Source organism: Alligator sinensis, unplaced genomic scaffold (assembly GCF_000455745.1).
Source record: "Alligator sinensis unplaced genomic scaffold, ASM45574v1 scaffold596_1, whole genome shotgun sequence".
Lineage (NCBI taxonomy): Eukaryota > Metazoa > Chordata > Crocodylia > Alligatoridae > Alligator > Alligator sinensis.
In genome coordinates, this window is record NW_005841967.1 from 2054113 (window position 1) to 2072389 (window position 18277).

Genomic DNA, 18277 nt, shown 5'->3' on the forward strand with positions numbered 1-18277 from the left:
ACTCTTTCCTTCTTTTCCATATGTGCTGGAAAAAAATCATAAAGTTGCTTTAGTGTATAGACATGGTGTGTGCAGTACAATTTGCAATCTTGGGCATGTCTGTGAAAGCAGCTACATGGTATTTTTCTGGCAGGCAGTGTGCATGAAGCAGGAACAACTGGGCAGACCTTTTTACGGCACTGCTCCCTACCATTATTCAATGTAGTTTAGCCAGGGGCGGGCAATTATTTTGGGCAGAGGGCCGCTTACTGAGTTTTGGCAAGCCATCGAGGGCTGCATGACAGGCAGCCCAGGGCAGATAAATATTAATTTTCTAAATTTTTTAGGGGCCTCACAGGCCAGTTAGAATGGCCTGGCAGGCCACATCTGGCCCCCAGGCTGTATTTTGCCCACCCCTGGTTTAGACATTCCCTTGGACTATCATAAAAGTGTCAGACCTCTGACATGATTGCTTCTGCTTCACAGTGGATGCAATTTTGCTATGGACAGGGATTTTACCTGTGCCCCTCTAATTTAAAGTGCCATGGAACATGTGAGGCTTTACCCATGAAATTGTTCCCCAAGCCACTTTCATTGAGGACAAGTAGGTAGGTCTACACTGATACTAAGAGTCACCCTGAACCAGCATGAGCCATGCAAGCCATTTATCCCTTACCTTGTAGTTGCTGCACATTGAACTTCCCATTCATCAGGCCAAGCTCATCTAGGAATCAGACTGTCTGCTACTTGTCTCTTGTCCTGTGTTTGGCTCTAATTATGTGTGGCAGAGTCAGAAAGTGAGGTACAGAGGAGCCAGAAATCAGGAAATGGGACTTACAGATTTATTGGTGGTGGCCTTCCTGCATTTATTACCTGTCACATTTGGGTGAGTTACAAACAAGCTGCAGGAAGGAGGGGGAGGAAGGGGATGTTAGAAGGAGGCTCCATGTCAGAGCGTGGCATTTGTCAGCATTTCCAGAGCTGGACTGGACTGTAGCTCTGACTTTAACTTAGGGGTCTTCTTTGCAGATGATCAATGTGTAGGAATCAGGCAGCCTGTGCTTGACCCTGAATAGCATAAGTGTCTTGAGTGTGCTTTCCCTTTTACTTTACAGCAAAACTATGCCAACATTTGGTTTGCACATATCCCAATTATATTTCTGGCTACCATATTCATTCAATCCTTATTAAATATTGTTTTGTTACTGGAATGTAACAGTACTGTCTCAGTCAAATGCTTTGATAGGCTGATTATCTGTGACTCATGATTTCTTTTTAAGCCCACTTTTAGGGAGAGGGATTGACTATGACTTCTAAATCTGTTGATCAACAGAGAAAAACCTGAGACTGGCGGATGTTAAGGTTGCTCAGTGTGTGAATTGGGACGTGGAGAGTAGCAAGTTACTCCCAGTGTGACATGGCTGCTAAATGGCATTTCTGAAAATAAAGCTTCTGTAGTTTTCTCCTCAACCCACACCTTTGTGGCACTTGCAAAACAGCTGGTGTTTCTTTTTCTTTAAATGTGAATCAAGCTCTAAATGTTTTATTGAAAAAAATCTAATTACTCTGGTTGAATGCTTTTCATTTGTTTTATTGAAAAGAAGAAGAAAATACAAAAGAAAAGTAATTATGGAAGAAAAAAATGTACTACATATCACATTGCTAGGGATGCCACTTATTTCAAAGCTCGGTCACTCTTTCTATTATATATCTTGGCCCCAATTCTATTTTCTGTCTGAGCTGAGGAGAAAGAGGAATGAGGGTTGCAGTTGAAAGTATAAAGTAGATAAAGTAAGATTCTGGGACTTAATTAGCATAACTCAGAGCCCCCTGACCTCCATAAGAGGCTCTTTAAACTGTGATCTGTAGCCATTCTATAACTGTTTCTTAAGTCTGCCTCTCCTACCCTTCAGTTATGCCAATCCCCATGCCCTGTATATTATATTGCTTCCCTGGCCCTTTGTTTTTCAAGCTCTTCGTTTATCTCCTCACTTGCTTTTTAATTTACACAAAGAAAAAATTACAAGGAAAGGCATTTTTGAAAAATGAATGTGAGTTAGTTTTGTTCCAAGGGTTGGCTCGTAGCACACATGCACAGCAGTTATTGTTCATTACATGCTTTCCTTTTTATCTGGTTTTATTAAAAAATATTAGCACAACATTTTTACTATGCAAATTCCTTTTGAAAGCAGGAGAATAACTGCCATTGCTTTTATTGGGACACTTTGCAGCACAAGGATATGTGGTTAGTGAAGTATCTTATTTGATAAGACCTTCATTCTGAGAACAATTTGGGAATCAGTTTCTTTATGCGATTTTGTTTTTATTATATACCTCTTTTATGAAACTGAATTGCATTGACATGAGTGACACATGCACTGCCCTTTTCAGTAGCATTTTGTTTGAGAACAATAAATGCCAGTGTGCTAGCCTGCATAGGGAAATATTGTTTAGCTAGAATATTATTATTCAGCTATAAGGATAACACCATGGCCTGGAAGAAGAAGCAGTGTAGGAGTCTTCATACAGAAGGGACAGCTAGTCCATCTAGTCTGGTATACTACCTCCAGCAGTGGTAAGTGATATTAAGAGAAAGATGAAAGCAAAATAAAAAACACTAAAGCTAGGTACAGACATTCAAAAAGGTGAAATCAATCTAAATTATATAGTTTTCTGAAAGCAGCATAGTTTAGATCAGGTGCACATTTGCCCTTTGGCAGGGGCTCCAAATCTTGGACAAGGTTCCCAATGTTCTTTGGGTAAATCCAATATCTTTTATTAGACCAACTCAAATAATTGGAAACATTCTCCTTAGCAAGCTTTCGGGTTGGTCTAATAAAAGATATCAGATTGACCCAAAGAACATTGGGAACCTAGTATCCATTTTTAAAGAGATTTCATTGGAGAACTTTGCAGTGATTATTTGATTTTATTCCACGTCACTTTACTTGTCAGCCCTAAATAACCTCTATCAAAAATCTTTTGCCCAATTAGATAAGTGGTTGCTGTAGATAAAACAAAGGGATGGACTAGAGAATAGAGAAGAAATTGATGACACTACAAATTTTTTCCTACCATTCCTTTATAAAAAAATATTTACAAACCTGAAGCTTTCTAAGAATCATGAAATATTTAAAGTTCTGCTAGTTAGGAATGGAAAAAAAAAGAAGCATTTAAGCCTTTTAATCCTTTCATCTCCTCTGACGTGAACTCAAGGGCTTAATCATCGAAACACTTGGGTACATGCTGATGATGCATCCGTCAGCTTTCCTTTCCAGTATAAAAAGCACAGTAAGTAAGGCTAATTTTTCAAACTGACACTCACTTTTGAAATCACTTTTAGTGTGCTAGAATAAATCTGCAAAATATAAAGAATGTATTATTTGAATGGATTATGAGAAATATTGAGTGGATTTGTCTTAAAAGGACAATTTGATTAGCAAAATTTCTTAAGCATATCATCTGTGACATGCTTGCTATCTTTCAGAAATAAATTAAAAGGAATGGTGGGGGAGGGTGCTCATTAGGATTTTGAGCCTTTTCAACACCAGGTAAAATGCTTGTAAAATATTAGATAGAAAACAAGTGTTCAGAGCACAGACAAACATCAGGGAATACTCAGAGGCATATAGGCATGGCACTAAATTGTTTTGTAAAAAGTTTAGCTGTAATATAGCTGAAATAATGTTTAAGGCCAAATAATCTGTATTAGTGGTTCTCAACACCTATCAGTACTAACATAGTACACCAAGCCACTGTTGAATGGATCTTAAGGCACTCCAGGCCATAGCACCCTGGTTGGGAATCACTGTTCTGTATTCTTAGCTACTTGTAACACTGACTGACTTTGATAAGACCAGGAAACCTGGTAATGCAGAAGTGTGTGTCCATGGTGGCCTGTAAAACCTATCTGTGGGTATGGACATTTTGTGTCATGAAAAAATGTCTTTTTCTGAGAAACAAATAGTGAGTGTACAGGGCTAGGGACAGACATTCAAAAAGCCTGAGCCTGAATTGATTCAATCTTTGCAGGTTAGTGTAGCCTACCCAGTTTGCAATTGTACAGGCATCCCCTCTGAAATGAAGAAATGCAGGCACATAACTGCATTGGCTCAGGATAGAAGCCGGGGGGTGCTAGAGCAGTCCTCCCTTCCCCTCTACAGTGCTAAGCTGAGGGGGGCATGGGCCAGGCCTCAGCAGGATGCTCTGATTAGGGAGGGGTTTAAACCCCCAACCTGGCCTATGCAGTCCCAAGTTTTCCCCACTCACTGCTCAAGGGACAGGAGTGCTGCCAGCCCCTGGCTAGCACTCTGAGGCAAAGTGGGAATATGCAGTGCATGCATCAGTTGATGATACTGAGCTTGTCAATCGCCCTCTCCCTACTTCTTTATACCATCTGCAAACCTGGCAGGTGAGGGAGACAGAAGGAAGCTGATAAAATAGTGTTTATCAGCCCATCAACAAAACAAAACCCTTTCTTATTAGTTCAAGCTCTTCTTAGCTTCTTCCAAGGAAGGAAGGGAGGGACATTACCAGCTGACCTGTTGATTAGCTCCAAAAAAGCCATAAGTAGACACTGTTCTGTCTGCCTTTGTCCTATCTGCCTGTGCCAGTGAAATTGGAGACACAGACACCTTTCAGCATTAGCTAGCATACCACATCCCTAAGGTCCGTGGGGCTGGGGTCCATGCTGTGGGAGATGAAAGGGGGGGATCCCTGCTTGAGCATTGAGTGGCAGAGAGAAGCCAGACATGCCCTGCTGTGCCTGCAGTCTCTACTAGAGCTCTGCCTAGGGTGCAGAGGGGCAGGGTCAGCCTTGTTCTCTGGAGCAGAGAGCACATCCCAAGGCTGCAAAGCATTCTGGGATGCTGGGGGACTCTGATTTAATTTAAACAAGGAAGGAGTCTTGGATGGACATTGCATAAACTGGTTTGACACAAATCAATTAAGTCTGATACTACATTCAACACAGGTTTATCTTAAACCAGTTTCAGCCATTTTGAAACTGGTTTATGTGCACTGAACTTATGTTCCGTTACAGGTTTAAACCAGTTCCTGATCATTTAAACCGGTTTATGTGTAATGTCTGTCACTAGCCCAGGTGTTGTAGCAGTTTGCGGTAGAAAAAATAAGTGATTCTGCCTCAAACTGTTAGCTCTTTGAACAATAACTTCACTGTTTTTCAGCACTACATGTAATGCTTGTTCAGGTCCCTAGGACTCCCCAGCATCCCACATCAATCCTCCATTCTTGCCCCCTTCCCCCCACCTCCTTCAAATGGAAGGGAAGGAGAGTGGAGGATGGTGGGATGCTGAGGCATAGCCCACCCAGCTAGGAGCTGTCAGGAAGCCCTGCAGGGACCCTTCTGATGGAGCCTCTTGAACAGCCTTGGGATTCTCTGGGACTGCTCAAGTAGTGGCACTGGTTCCCCCCTCCAGTTCCCAACCCCACTTCATCCCCCCTGCTTGAATGGTTTTGAGGAATCACAAGACTGCTGCAGCAGTGCTGCTGATTCCCACCACCCCTTTAATACTCTCTCAAGTAAAAAAATTAAATATCTGCTCCCAAACAGATATCTGCAGAAACACTAGTTAAGGGACCTTGCACCAGCTCTGGTCTCTGGAGGTATCTAGACCTGCCCCAACTCCACTGATAGTCAAGAAGGAGTGTTTCATGAAAAAGCCACTGAGGCTTGTGGGGACTGTATTTCCCTTCTCAGGTAATATTCATGGGATTCAAAGAAGAGTGGAAATCATTCCTCAGTCTACCTTCTCCTTCCCCTCTGTGGGCTCCAGATCACTAAAAAGCACCCAAAGACCTGAAGAGTAGAGCAGATTTACAACAATTTTCAATATTCCCTTTGTTTTTATGATGAGCCTGCAGCTGCACTCGGTGTGGAGTACCAGTCTAAGTAGAAAGAGAGCCTGTCAGGAAATGACTATCAAATCAGGAAGCATTGAAATGTTACATACTCAGCACACAAACCAAACCGGAGAGTAAAACATTACAAAAGGTAAGGTCCCTATGTTGTTGCCATCATTAGGGAACCAGCATTCGTCAACAAGGCAGTGATATCTGCAATTCTGCTGGTGGGGGAGTTCTTATGTTTAGGAAATAAATAATCTGTGTCGTAACTGAATATACGTGCCAAATTGTCCATATGATTTTCCAAATTCAAATACTTTTTGAATTGGAGACTCAAAGCACTTTCCCACAAACAATTTCAGTTTTGATGAACATGGATTTTTTTTTGTTTAAAAAAATATTTATCAGAAAAAAATTCTGACCAGCTCTAATAATTACTTTGGTATGAGAATTAAATGTGCAAATCCCTAGGGGTTACAATGCCTTTTCAATAATAATTAATTATAAAAGATATGCAAAGGCAGCATATTTGTGACTGACTTGGCACCCACGTCTTGGTCAAATATTAGAAGCATCCCCCTCAGGAGCATCTCTTACCATAGAGTATAACCATTGCAAAACACTGTCACTGTACCAACTGAGTGCATGAGGCAACCTAGTGAAATACTCTTACCAGCTAAGTTAGGATCATGGAAGCTAGATATGTATCTACCTCTGAGACCCTGAAAGCTCAGAGTTTCACCCTACACCAAGCAGGCTGGTGTGTGCAGTGAATTGAGGCAGTATTTACTATTTCACTGAATGCTGAGCAGTGCTTAGCAAATTGTATGAATCTTTATTTGTGTATGACTTTCTGGATCCTACAGAAACCTTTCCATGAATATTTGTTTGGCACCTTTTACCCCTTTTTATGTTTGCTTTCAGTGAACATTTGCATAATCAAATTTTACAAGTACAAATGCTTATTGGCAATGAGTGTCTCCAGAAAGGCAATTTTAAATGTTTGTTCCACAAGCATTCCCATCAGAAACTGTAGTTTTGTACCCATACTCATAAACAGATCCAGGGCCAGGCAACTCAGGTGACCAATCACACCTAAGTAAGCCAACTTAAATTTTTATTTATATATACACATCTATATAACACTTTTTATGCAAGTTCTAGCATCCTTTAGAATCATGAAAAATACAATCAGATAACTTTACTCAATTAGACAGAAAATCAGAACCTGCCCTTCTACAGAGAGACTTACATTCAACAAAGGATTTATAATGAATATTGTATCTGCTCACTTCTTTTGTTGGTAGGGTGAAACATCTTTGCTTGTAATAAGAGGCAAAATACAGTAAAAAATTATTGTGACTGAGGAAAAATTGGGTTCTAGCAAGGAGGACTTCACCTCAGTCTCCTAAGCAGTAATGTGTGAGCAGGATAAAATCAGAGCACAGAAACTGGATATCTCTCCAAATGGCAGCTGACAGGGTATACAAGTAATCACATTAGCAAGACTCTCACAGCAGGCTCTTTGTAGAAGAGAGGCTGAATACCTTAGTTCAGGAATACATGTAGCAGATCTGTTTCAGATCACAAGGAAATCAGTCATGTCAGGGTCCTGCACTGACCAGGATGTTTATATGACCATTTACTCCCTTTCAGGTGCATATTCTTGGGACACAAGGCTATTCACTTGTTCATGCACTTAAGGGAACTGGATGTTAATGACAAATTTCTACTCAGAAACAGCTTGAATTAAGTTTTGTGCACATCTGTAAGGTTTCTTACCTTGTTTCCCAGAGCACTTTTTTTCTGATAAGGGCCTTGAAATGGACATAGCCTCGTTCAGGACTATGTTAGAAGAATTAGGCTTACAAAATAGACAGGGGACTTGCAAAGTGAGATGTGCTCAAGGGTTTATTCACTTAATAGATATTGGTTACAAAGTAAATAAATTGGGATAAGCACTGTGTTATGCCTGTTATCCAATTATATAGGAATGCAAGAGGTTAATAAGTAAAGTATGCTGCACTTAGTGTGAAATCTATTTAAGGTCAGCAGTTATTAGTCAACTTATTTCCTTTAGACCAAACCCCAAACCTACTGAGTACAACTACCAGTATATTCCAGGTTCACCAGCAGGCAGACTCCTTCAAACAACTGAGTTTTGTTGGTGGATAGCCTGGAGACTACAAACCCTACCCTGCTAAGCTGTTACACGTGCTCAATTTCACTGAAGTCCAAGCTTAAAGTCATATAAGTGTAAAGCTTAGGTACCTGCTCCAAGTTCTCAGCTTAAGCAAGCTATGTATAAGTAACAAGAAAAAAGAATAACAACACATGATGTAAAATGCAAGTATGTTTATGCTTGAGACTTTAAAGAGTGAATACAAATAAGCCAGGCATGTAGAAATATGTTGCCATTACTGCTTTTCTAGGTAAATGAGAGGCCTGGTGATATAAATTGTATAGATTTCTGTCCTTTCCTCATTATCTGCTTGAGTTTCTGACTAGAACATTCTTAAACTGCATGGCAGGCAAGACCCCTGTTGTGTGCCAGGAACTCTGAGCTGCTTAATGAATGCTGATAGAGAAGAAGTGCCTGAGTAATTTTGTTCATGTAAATGGGATCTATAGTAGGTCAGTGACAAACGTGAAGGAGGCAAACATTGAAGGAGAATGATTTATCAAGATAATTTATGAGATTATTTTCTTCCTTTCATAAAAAAATAAAAGCTGGTAAAAATATAAAAGAAATATTGTTTATGTATGAGAAGCTATAAGAATCTCTATGAGAAGGTGACTTTGGCACCAAATAGCATCCTGTCACACAAGATACCTGAACTTCTAATTGGGCTTAGGGTTTAGGCAGTGTGTAGGCAGTGGCACTCTTCCCTGTCCCTCCTTCCAAATTAATGTATGGATGGAACAGACAAAACATACAATTTAGGACCTGTCATTCCCCCACCATTGATACTGTGAAGTGCTCTAAATGTTCTTGCAAAAGGCCTATTTTTTTTTTCTTTACAAGAGAGATCATTTAGGCCTACAGGTGATATAGATTACTGTCCTGGAAGCATCTGAGTTATGCCAATGTAACTCAGCTGCAGATCTGGCCCTGAAATGTAGTGCACATTCATAACAGCTGATTTGCCATTCATGAGCTATTCTGCAGATGAACAGCTGCCCAGATTCTTTCTAATGTAGTTGCTTTCCCCAGCCCTAAGCCACCTGTGAATTTTGGACCTAAAGTTGGTATACTCTGTGAAGGGAGGCTCGTAGTAGCCTGGTTGTGAAAACCAACATACTAGCTGACTGTGATTTATTTAAGAAAAGATTTTTTGGATCCATGATTCTGATTTAGGGTTGTTATTATCTAAAGCTGCTACTACATTTCTGCTGAAAGGGCAATATTATGAGAGTAAAAGTTCTGTCCTAGATTTTCAAGATTCCTGGGATCCCTTTTGTGTTTGTAGGTGTAAGCAAATCGCATCATCTACCAAAACCTCTCCCTTAAATCCTGCACCCAGCCATTGAAGTTAATAATCTCAGAAGTTCAAAAAACGAACACAAGCCTCCTTGAAAATGGGAAGGTGACTAATCCTGTGATTATCCATGTCTCTCTTGGTATCTTTAGCATAATACTAAATTCAAAGTTATTCTGATTATAATTTTTAATGATCAGAATAATTGCCTGTAACTGCCTCATACTTTATGGTCTGTGCTTTATATCAATATGCAGGTGAACTAAGTGCGTACCTCCCTCATGCTTTAAAATGAGAACAGACCTTAATGTCTAGGAGCCTGTTCCTAACAGGTGCTGAGTGCCTTCATTTTCCATTATCTGTAGTGGGTGTTGAAAGGGCTAACTGCATTCAGAGCCTCTCTGAATCAGGACCCAAAAACACATTTAAGCAAAGTCACAGAACAAAACAATGTGATGCCATGAGCAGTGTATGCCTTGCAGGGGTGTGAGCTCACTATGGGTTCCACTACCTGAAACATCCACTTCAGTTGGCAAATCAGCCCATGAGCAGGTTTTCAAGGTTTTCATGTAAGAAAAAGACTCCCTGAGATTCATCAGTCTCCTAATAACTGTTAGCCCACTGGTTAGGACACTAACTAGCATGTGGGAGACCCAGCACCAAGTCTTTGCTCTTCCTTATTTAGATCAGGGATTTAAACCTCAGTCTTCCACATCCTAAGTGACTGCCCCACCTACCAGCCTATTCACTGTTCTGTAGCCTCTCTCTGTCTCTGCCACTGAAGCACAGGTACAAATAATTAAATGCTTGTACAAATAATTAAATGCTTGTTGGAGTAGTTCTCTGTATCTGGGTTAGTGCTCTGACCATGGACATATTGGGCGTGTCCACACAAGCGTGCACGTGCCTCTTACCCCGCCTCAAACCACTTTGAGGTGATGCAACAAGTACGTGCTGGAACGAAAAAATGTTCCCCGTGCTGCAAGTCTGCAGCAGGGGGAGAAAATTAGATGCCTGGATATCCAGGAGTCTAAAAAAACCGAAGCTGAAAAATCGAAGCTGAAAAAGTCTGGGACCGTGCCCTGAGGCAACCAGAGGCTGGGTCCTCCGTGGAGACGCTCTGGCCAGACTATGGTTGGACCTCGCCCTGGTGCTGAAACACCCGGCCAGCCAGGCTACATGTTTCAGCACCAGGACTCCGGTGCTGGTGAGTAAGGGGTCAGGGGGGCTGGAGGAGGGGAACATGGGGGAGTCCCCCAACAGCTCTGCCCACTCCCCCAGCCCCCCCTCCTAGCCCAGCCAGCCCCCCTGAAGCCCCTGACCCCTGCCATGGCCAGTCCCTCCCCTTGCCAGCCCCCTGAGGCCCCTGACCTCTGCCCTGGCCAGCCCCAGCCCCTCAATCCCTGTTTGGGGGCTGAAGCCCTTGTGTGGGGGATGAACCCTCTGTTGGGGGACTGAAGCCCTTTTGTGGGGGCTGAATCCCCTTTTGGGGGCTGAACCCTTTATGTGGAGGATGAACCCCCTTTTGGGGGGGTGAACCCCTTGTGTGGGGGCCAAACCCCCTTTTGGGGGTCTGAATCCTTTGTGTGGGGGACAAACCCCCTGTTGGGGGGCTGAACCCCTTGTGTGGGGGCCAAACCCCTTTTGGGGGGCAAACCCTTTGTGTGGGGGATGAACCCACTGTTGAGGGGGCTGATCCCTCTGTTGGGGGGCTGAATCCCTTGTGTGGGGGCCAAACCCTTTGTATAGGGGATGAGCCCCTGTTGGGGGGCTGTAGCCCTTGTGTGGGGGCTGAACCCCTTGTGTGGGGGCCATCACCCTGTGGGAGGCTAGCAAAATATGTATTCATGAATTCATGAAACCTGTATTTAGAGTTCACTTTATTATTATGATAAGAGATTTGCTTTAATGCTGTAGATATATCAATAAAACATTGTCCAACTGATCTCTGTCTCCCTCTCTCTCTCTCTCTCTCTCTCTCTCTTTATAGTGGTCTTTTGTTTTACTTGTGGAGGAACATGGATTTGGGGGTATTTTGCAGCATGACTTTAGGAATTTTTTATTGGGGATTTTTCAGTTTTCCAATAGAAAACACCAGAATTCTTGCTAGGGAGGCCAGTGGCAGGACCCTGCCTGCTCAGAACTGGCACCTTGGACCCATCGATTGTGGCTGACCTCCTGGCCAAATGGGGCCAGGAGGACATGCTTTGACAGTTCAAAGCAGGCCACCAAACCTGGAACATCTGGTATATTCAGATAGCTGTCCAGATGGCCGGGCAGGGGTCACAAATGGCAGTAGTGCCGCACAAAGGCAAACCCTGCAACCACAGTCCACTGGCAGCTGGCCCAGAGGGGCAGATACCTCTACTGGCTGTGTAGTCCTCATCTGGGTCTGGCAGGTGCACAGCAGGTCACAGGCAGGCAGCATCCCCACTGCCAGACTGCTGAAGTGGGTAGAGGGGGCAAGAAACTCTTCGAGCTGCTTCAGCAGTCCAGCTGGCACAAGGGGTAGTGTCCCCAGGTATCAACTGGCTGGGCCCCAGAAGCTCCTGAGAGCTAGCAGCCCTGAGCTACTTGCCAGGGTGGTTCTTTATACTGCTGGGGCAAGGACAGGGTAGCTTTTTATACTGCGGGGGACAGCACAGGTGCTGGCCCAGGATCTAGCTCCCCCTGGATGAAGATCCAGGAGGAACCAGGCATGGTTATTTTGCCCCAAGTGGCACAATTTGCTCCACAAAAAAATGCATGTCTGAGCACGTGCGCTGGAGCAAAAAGCCCTGGCTCAAATTTGCACCATTTGTGTCTGAGCTGCTGCAAGCGCCTGTGCTTGCATGTATGGACGCACCCATTGAGACTGTCTTGCTCCAGATAAAAATACTAATTTATATGAAGTAGCATAGCTCCCATAGAGACAAGACATACTGGCCTTAGAGTGTTGTGAGGCTGATAATGAGGACACTAACCAGAGCTATATGGGACTGAGGTTCAAGACACTGTTCTGAAATGGGCAGAGAGAATCTGAAGCTGGTTCTCTCTCAACCTAGGTGATTCTCCTGAGCACTAGGCTACTGGTTGTTTTGGTCTGGATCTACTCACAAGCTTGCTACATGACTTTGATGTCTCGGTAGGGATGGGAAGATCAGGGAGAGGTAATGTTTAGTCCCAGTATTATTACTTTTTCCCATTTTATTGAAATTAAGTTTCCTGCCTCTAGCCCAGGGTAAGGCTGGGTAGATATGAAATGAATTGTCAATGTTTCCTATAAATCAGTGGTTTTCAAAATTCCTACAATTATGGAACCTTTTTTATATCACTTCTGTCTTAGAACCCTTGCCTATGTCTGTGAGCGGACAGAGCCAGGTGACTTGGCCTGGCAATGGCAGCACATCACCTCCTGGCCCATTCCACCATCACTCTCAATTTCTTTGTGGAATCTGATTGGAACCTGGGGATATCACACAACCCAGTTTGAAAACCACTGCTAAAAATCTACATCTAGGATTATATTTTTCACACCAAATTTTGAATATACCAGTGTTTGCTTGCACAAAAGACAACTAATGCATCTTATTAAATGACTAATTATAGGCTTGATCCTGTACTGAGAGCTGCTGAATGGTTTCCAGGTTTGTAAGGAAATATTCAAAGTGACATTCTCACACCGTATCACATAAAAATATCATAGCATGGAAACCAAAAACACATTCTACAAGAAGGGAACAGGATTTCTTTTTCAATTCAGGAACAATATTTTGTTGATCTTTCTGCAACGTATTGAGCAGTAACATTTAGATTTCTAGGGATTTTTTTTCCCCTCAACATTTTACAAAATTGCTTATAAAATTAGTCTTTTATTTTTGTGCCCCAAACATTCTAGTAACAGTAGCTATTTAAGAAATGATTGCTTAGTTGTTTATTTTTATGCTTTATTTTTAAAAGGGCCAGGTCTTCAGCATAGCTTCAGTACAATTGACTTATATTTGCTGAGGATCTGGCTTGCCAACTCCTACATCTGAATAATCATTTGCACTCTTCTGGAGTTTTCCATATGATAATCTCATTCTTCTTAATGCCTGTAAGGCTTAATAATGCCTGCCAAATAGAGTCAAGTGTTATTATTACTACTTCATAGATGGGTAACTGAGGTGTAGAAATGACAGATTTTGTCCACTTAGATTTTCTTTTTTAACTAATATAACCATATCAACATGGAATCAGTAAATTTACATAAATTGGCTATAGCTGTTAACTGCACCCACAATAGGTTGTTGCATCAGTTTAAAACCATCTAGTTGAATCAGTACAAAACCTGTGGACAGGCTAGTGCAAAGTAACATGCCCAAGGTCAGAAAAAACGGTGCCAGAGCCAGGAATAGATTCAGCTCTTTTTGGGATCTAGGCAGTCCTTTATTACAGTAAATAAAATTTATCAACAGGATACCAAATCAAATTGCACTTTGTCTTCTAGGTTTCAAATTGGTTTTTTTTTCTATTTATTTTTTTCTTATTTTCAATACGTGGCACAGCAAAATGTGACACCAAGCCAGGGATAGTAAGAAGGGGATATACAAGAGAAGGGAATGATGTAGGATGTTTTCAATACTAAGCACAACACTTTCCTTTCTTACTTACATCATGAATATTTTGAAGTGAATTTAAATAGCATCCTTTCCAAGACCTATCTATATGGAGCACTTGCATAACCCCATCTCACTAATATCTGAACTCCTCATGATATTAAGCATATTTATCCTCAAAACATTTTTTTTCTATTGAACTTGTGTTAGGCACAATTTATGGAAGAGGAGCCAAGGAAGAGAGAGATGACATGAGTTTGTCAAGTCTACCTAGGAAGTCTGCAGGACATATGAGTCTCCTACAGTCAAGCCTGACACCCTAACCCCTGGACTGTCCTTGTTCTTCAGCATACCTGTAGAATAACATCTGTTTGTTTCAATGGCAGTGATAGCATTAGCCAGCCTTCTGAACAATAGATCCCTCATCATCCATCCATACCTACTTTTACAGGAAAGAAGTGACTGTCCCAGACGCCTGCGGAGGGTTTGGGATTAAGAGTATGGTCGAGGGTAGAAAGGTAAGAAAAGTTTATTGACTTAACAAAAGCACAACTATGTGTAATATACTAAGACAGATAATGACAGACGATAATAATTTGCGTCAGCAACTTATCAGCAGTCCCCTCTGATGCCTGATGTATGACAAATTTCTCTTTCCACAAATTTCAGCAAAATCAGGCATCCCAATCAGCGCTGTCTGAGAGGTACTGGGAAGGACCCTGGTATTCAGTCCTTGGGTTCCTTGAGATTCCCGGGCCCACTGATCCAAGTCAACAGCTAATTAGTAGTTCTTTTCACAGAGCTGTATCTTCCTTCTAAATGATTTCAGGATGTGCCAGACAATTTATAACTTCTGAGCTATGCTGATAACTTACAGCCATTCAGATACTTTTTAATTCAACTGTCCTTAAACTGACCAATAGCAGTACAAGCCTTGCATTCTTCTGATAAGGTAAATTTTAACTACACCACAGGGCCTACTATCACTTCTATAAGGCTTTGCTAAATTTATTAGGCCTCATACTACATACAAGGCCTCACTACATCTTAGACTTGTGTGGCGCACTGGCCACACTGGATTGTTATATGGAGAGTGGGTTCGGATAATAGTCCCATCCTCCAACTGCTAGCTAATAATACACTGGATAGGTTGTGTGGCCTTGCAGGGAGTTTGATACTGGGGTCTGTGTACTCCTTTCATGGGAGGCAGGGTTAGTGGGATCATGCTATATTGAGTTACAACTGTTATAGTGGTTTCTTCTGGTTCTTGGTGAGGCACTGAGCACCTAAACTGCCAATTTTCTCACTCAAGGGCAAACTGGTGTCCTCTTAGTACATTAAGTCCCAGTCAGCTTGGTCCCCCTTTAAGTATTATTGCTGCCACCATCACCTTAGAGCCATTAGGTAATGCAAAGGTTGCTCACACCAGATGTCCTGGCCATCTGGTGCCTCCAACTCCAATTACTTGATAAGGGGTTCCTTTCTCCCTCTTCCAATCTGTGGAATCTAAAATGCAAATCTGGGCACCAGTGTCTAAGCATATCAACTGACTTTTTACTTTTACCTAATTGAATCTGTACAGGTATCTGAATTAAGGGGCCAATATTAACTTTAGGTATTGGTCTCTGGCTCACTACTGCCCCCATTGTGGCCCCTTTCTTTGGGGGTTGGGCCGGCCAGACTCCCTAGGCCATGTGATCGGGGGGGTAAAGGCTGGCGGCCCTGCATGTGCCTGGAAAAATGTCGACAGTTCTGCCCTCAGGGCAGAGACTCCCTCCAGTGACCCTGCTGGTGGTGCAGATGGCTCCGCTTTTGGGCTTGCCTTTTCATTACAGTGTTTAGCCCACGGCCCTCACAAGACATTGGTGGGCAATCCATCATTTTGCACCTTACTGAAACTGGCAGCTAACAAGTCTTTCCACATTTTTACTCACGGAGTCTTGGGCTAGCCTTCCCTGGCTTTTCCTAACAATTCAGGGGGGCCAGGGGGTTTGTCTTTTGCTGAGGCCACCTCCATGGCCTGGCGGTTTTCATCGGTTTGGCAAGTCCAGGCTTCTGTAAAATGGGTAAAAGCTGCGCTAATCGCCAGATCACATCTCTTACCAGGTGATTCACCGCCTCTGGCTCCAAGGCCAACAGGGCTGAACTGCACTCTGTTGGTGCTCATCGGCAAAACCTCCTCCACAGTGGTGCTGTCACGATTTCTGCGTCTGGTGTGTGACTTCAAACTGCTTCATGAATGATTTCAGTTAATGTTAATTGATACAAGCAGCGGACAGCCTCCTCTAAATTGGCCCATGCCTGAGGGGTAGGGTTAAGCTCTTCTTCCATATTACCATAACTGGCCACAGTTGCCTGAAGTGTGGCCAAATACAAAGTAACATTTTCATCACCTCCTGCAAACTGACTTAACTGGAGCTCAGGGCATAGAACGATTTGTGTGCTTTGGCCCTACTCACTGAAATTGCAGATGCCCCTTCACTATATATTCGAACTAGCCAATCTATTACTGGCTCTCCCGGCTTGGATTTATGCAGTTCCTGTACATCTCAGATTTCCACACGGGTAAAGGAATGTAGCTCTGTTCGGGGATTCCCTCCTTGCGGCCCTGAATGGGTTACCACCACAGGGAAGACCTGGCTTGGTTCCTCCCTCTCGGCAGGGACATACAGGGGTGGTTCAGCACCAGGCTCATCATCAATCTCCTCCTCTCCATCAGTCTCCACCCCTTGATCTTCCCAGAGCTCAGCTTCCAGTTTCTCTCCATACAGACACTGCCACACCTTGTGGAAGGATTGCTCCACAGCCTGTGCTAACTGCACCCTCTGGAGGGAAGCGGCCATGTATGCAATCATAATTTTTCCTTCCCTCCATTCTAATGTTTCCAAGTGGCTCTGAGCGGCTTGCGCCGCCTCACATGCCACACTGTTGGAATGTCTCACATCTTCTAACTCCTTACTCAGCTGGGTGACCTTTTCCCAGAGCTGGGCATTCTCTTCAGCCCCTAACTGCAGGCATGTGGCCAGCAGCTACGACAGGCATCCCTTCTTGGGCTTACCCCAGGCAGCAGTAGCAAACCTAGCCCAATGATCGAGTACAGTTTCCGCATCACTCCAGGCAGGTCTCAACCTATCCTTATCCCACCCAGGATTCTCTATCCCTGTCACTTCCTTAAGCCACCAACGAGGCCCACGCAATTCCCTCCATTCTGACCTTTCTGTCCGTACCAGTCTCTCAATCCTGTTTGTGACACCAATTTATGTCCCAGCCACATGTGGAGGGTTCAGGATTGAGAATATGGTCGAGGGTAGAAAAGTAAGAAAGGTTTATTGACTTAACAAAAGCACAGCTGATAATGACAGACAATAATAATTTGTGTCGGCAACTTATCGGTGGTCCCTCTGATGCCTGATGTGCGACATATTTCTCTTTCCACAAAGCTCAGTGAAGTCAGGCATCCCCAGTCAGCGCTGTCCAAGAGGTACCAGGAAGAACCCTGGTATTCAGTCCTTGGGCTCCTTGAGTTTCTCGGGCCCACTCATCCAGGTCAACAGCTAATTAGTAGTTCTTTTCACAGAGCTGTATCTTCCTTCTAAATGATTTCCGGATGTGTCAGCCAATTTATAACTTCTGAGCTATGCTGATAACTTACAGCCTTTTTTTTTTACTTCAACTGTCCTTAGACTGACCAATAGCAGTACAAGCCTTGCATTCTTCTGATAAGGTAAATTTTAACTACACCACAGGGCCTACTATCACTTCTATAAGGCTTTGCTAAATTTATTAAGCCTCATACTACATACAAGGCCTCACTACATTTTAGACTTTAATCAGGCTCTTAGCAACAACATATAGCTTAATATCTGAAAGAATGACAGAAAAACACTTGGTCTAATCTTCATAGAGCCTTCAGCAAGCACCTTTATCACACAGACATAATGTTCACCTGTCACAGTGACCTTATTCCTTAGGCTAGCACAAGAGGGGTCAAATTGGCATTAAGTGGGTTATGACTTTAAGCACAGGAAGCAGCTTTCAATAACAAGACCAAGGGAGAGCTGCTGGGAGGTTAGTTACTGTGATGCTCTTACCTGTAATCTCTCTCTCCTCTCTCTCTCTCACTTTCTCTTTTTTTTTTAATGAAGACTTTGGGTAAAGTTACATTACACTTTGACCATACTAACTAATGGCACTTACAATGTGAATGTTTATGCATTAAAGCTTGTTAACTTATGCGAGGTACCCTTTAAGCATCTCAAAGTTGCACCACTTCAGGCCAGGATTAATTATGAGCCTTTGCTACCTAGCTTGTGTTAGGGTTACTTCAGTCTCCTCCAGGGAGCTAAAGTAAGCATTTTTCACTCCTCCAGCAACCCA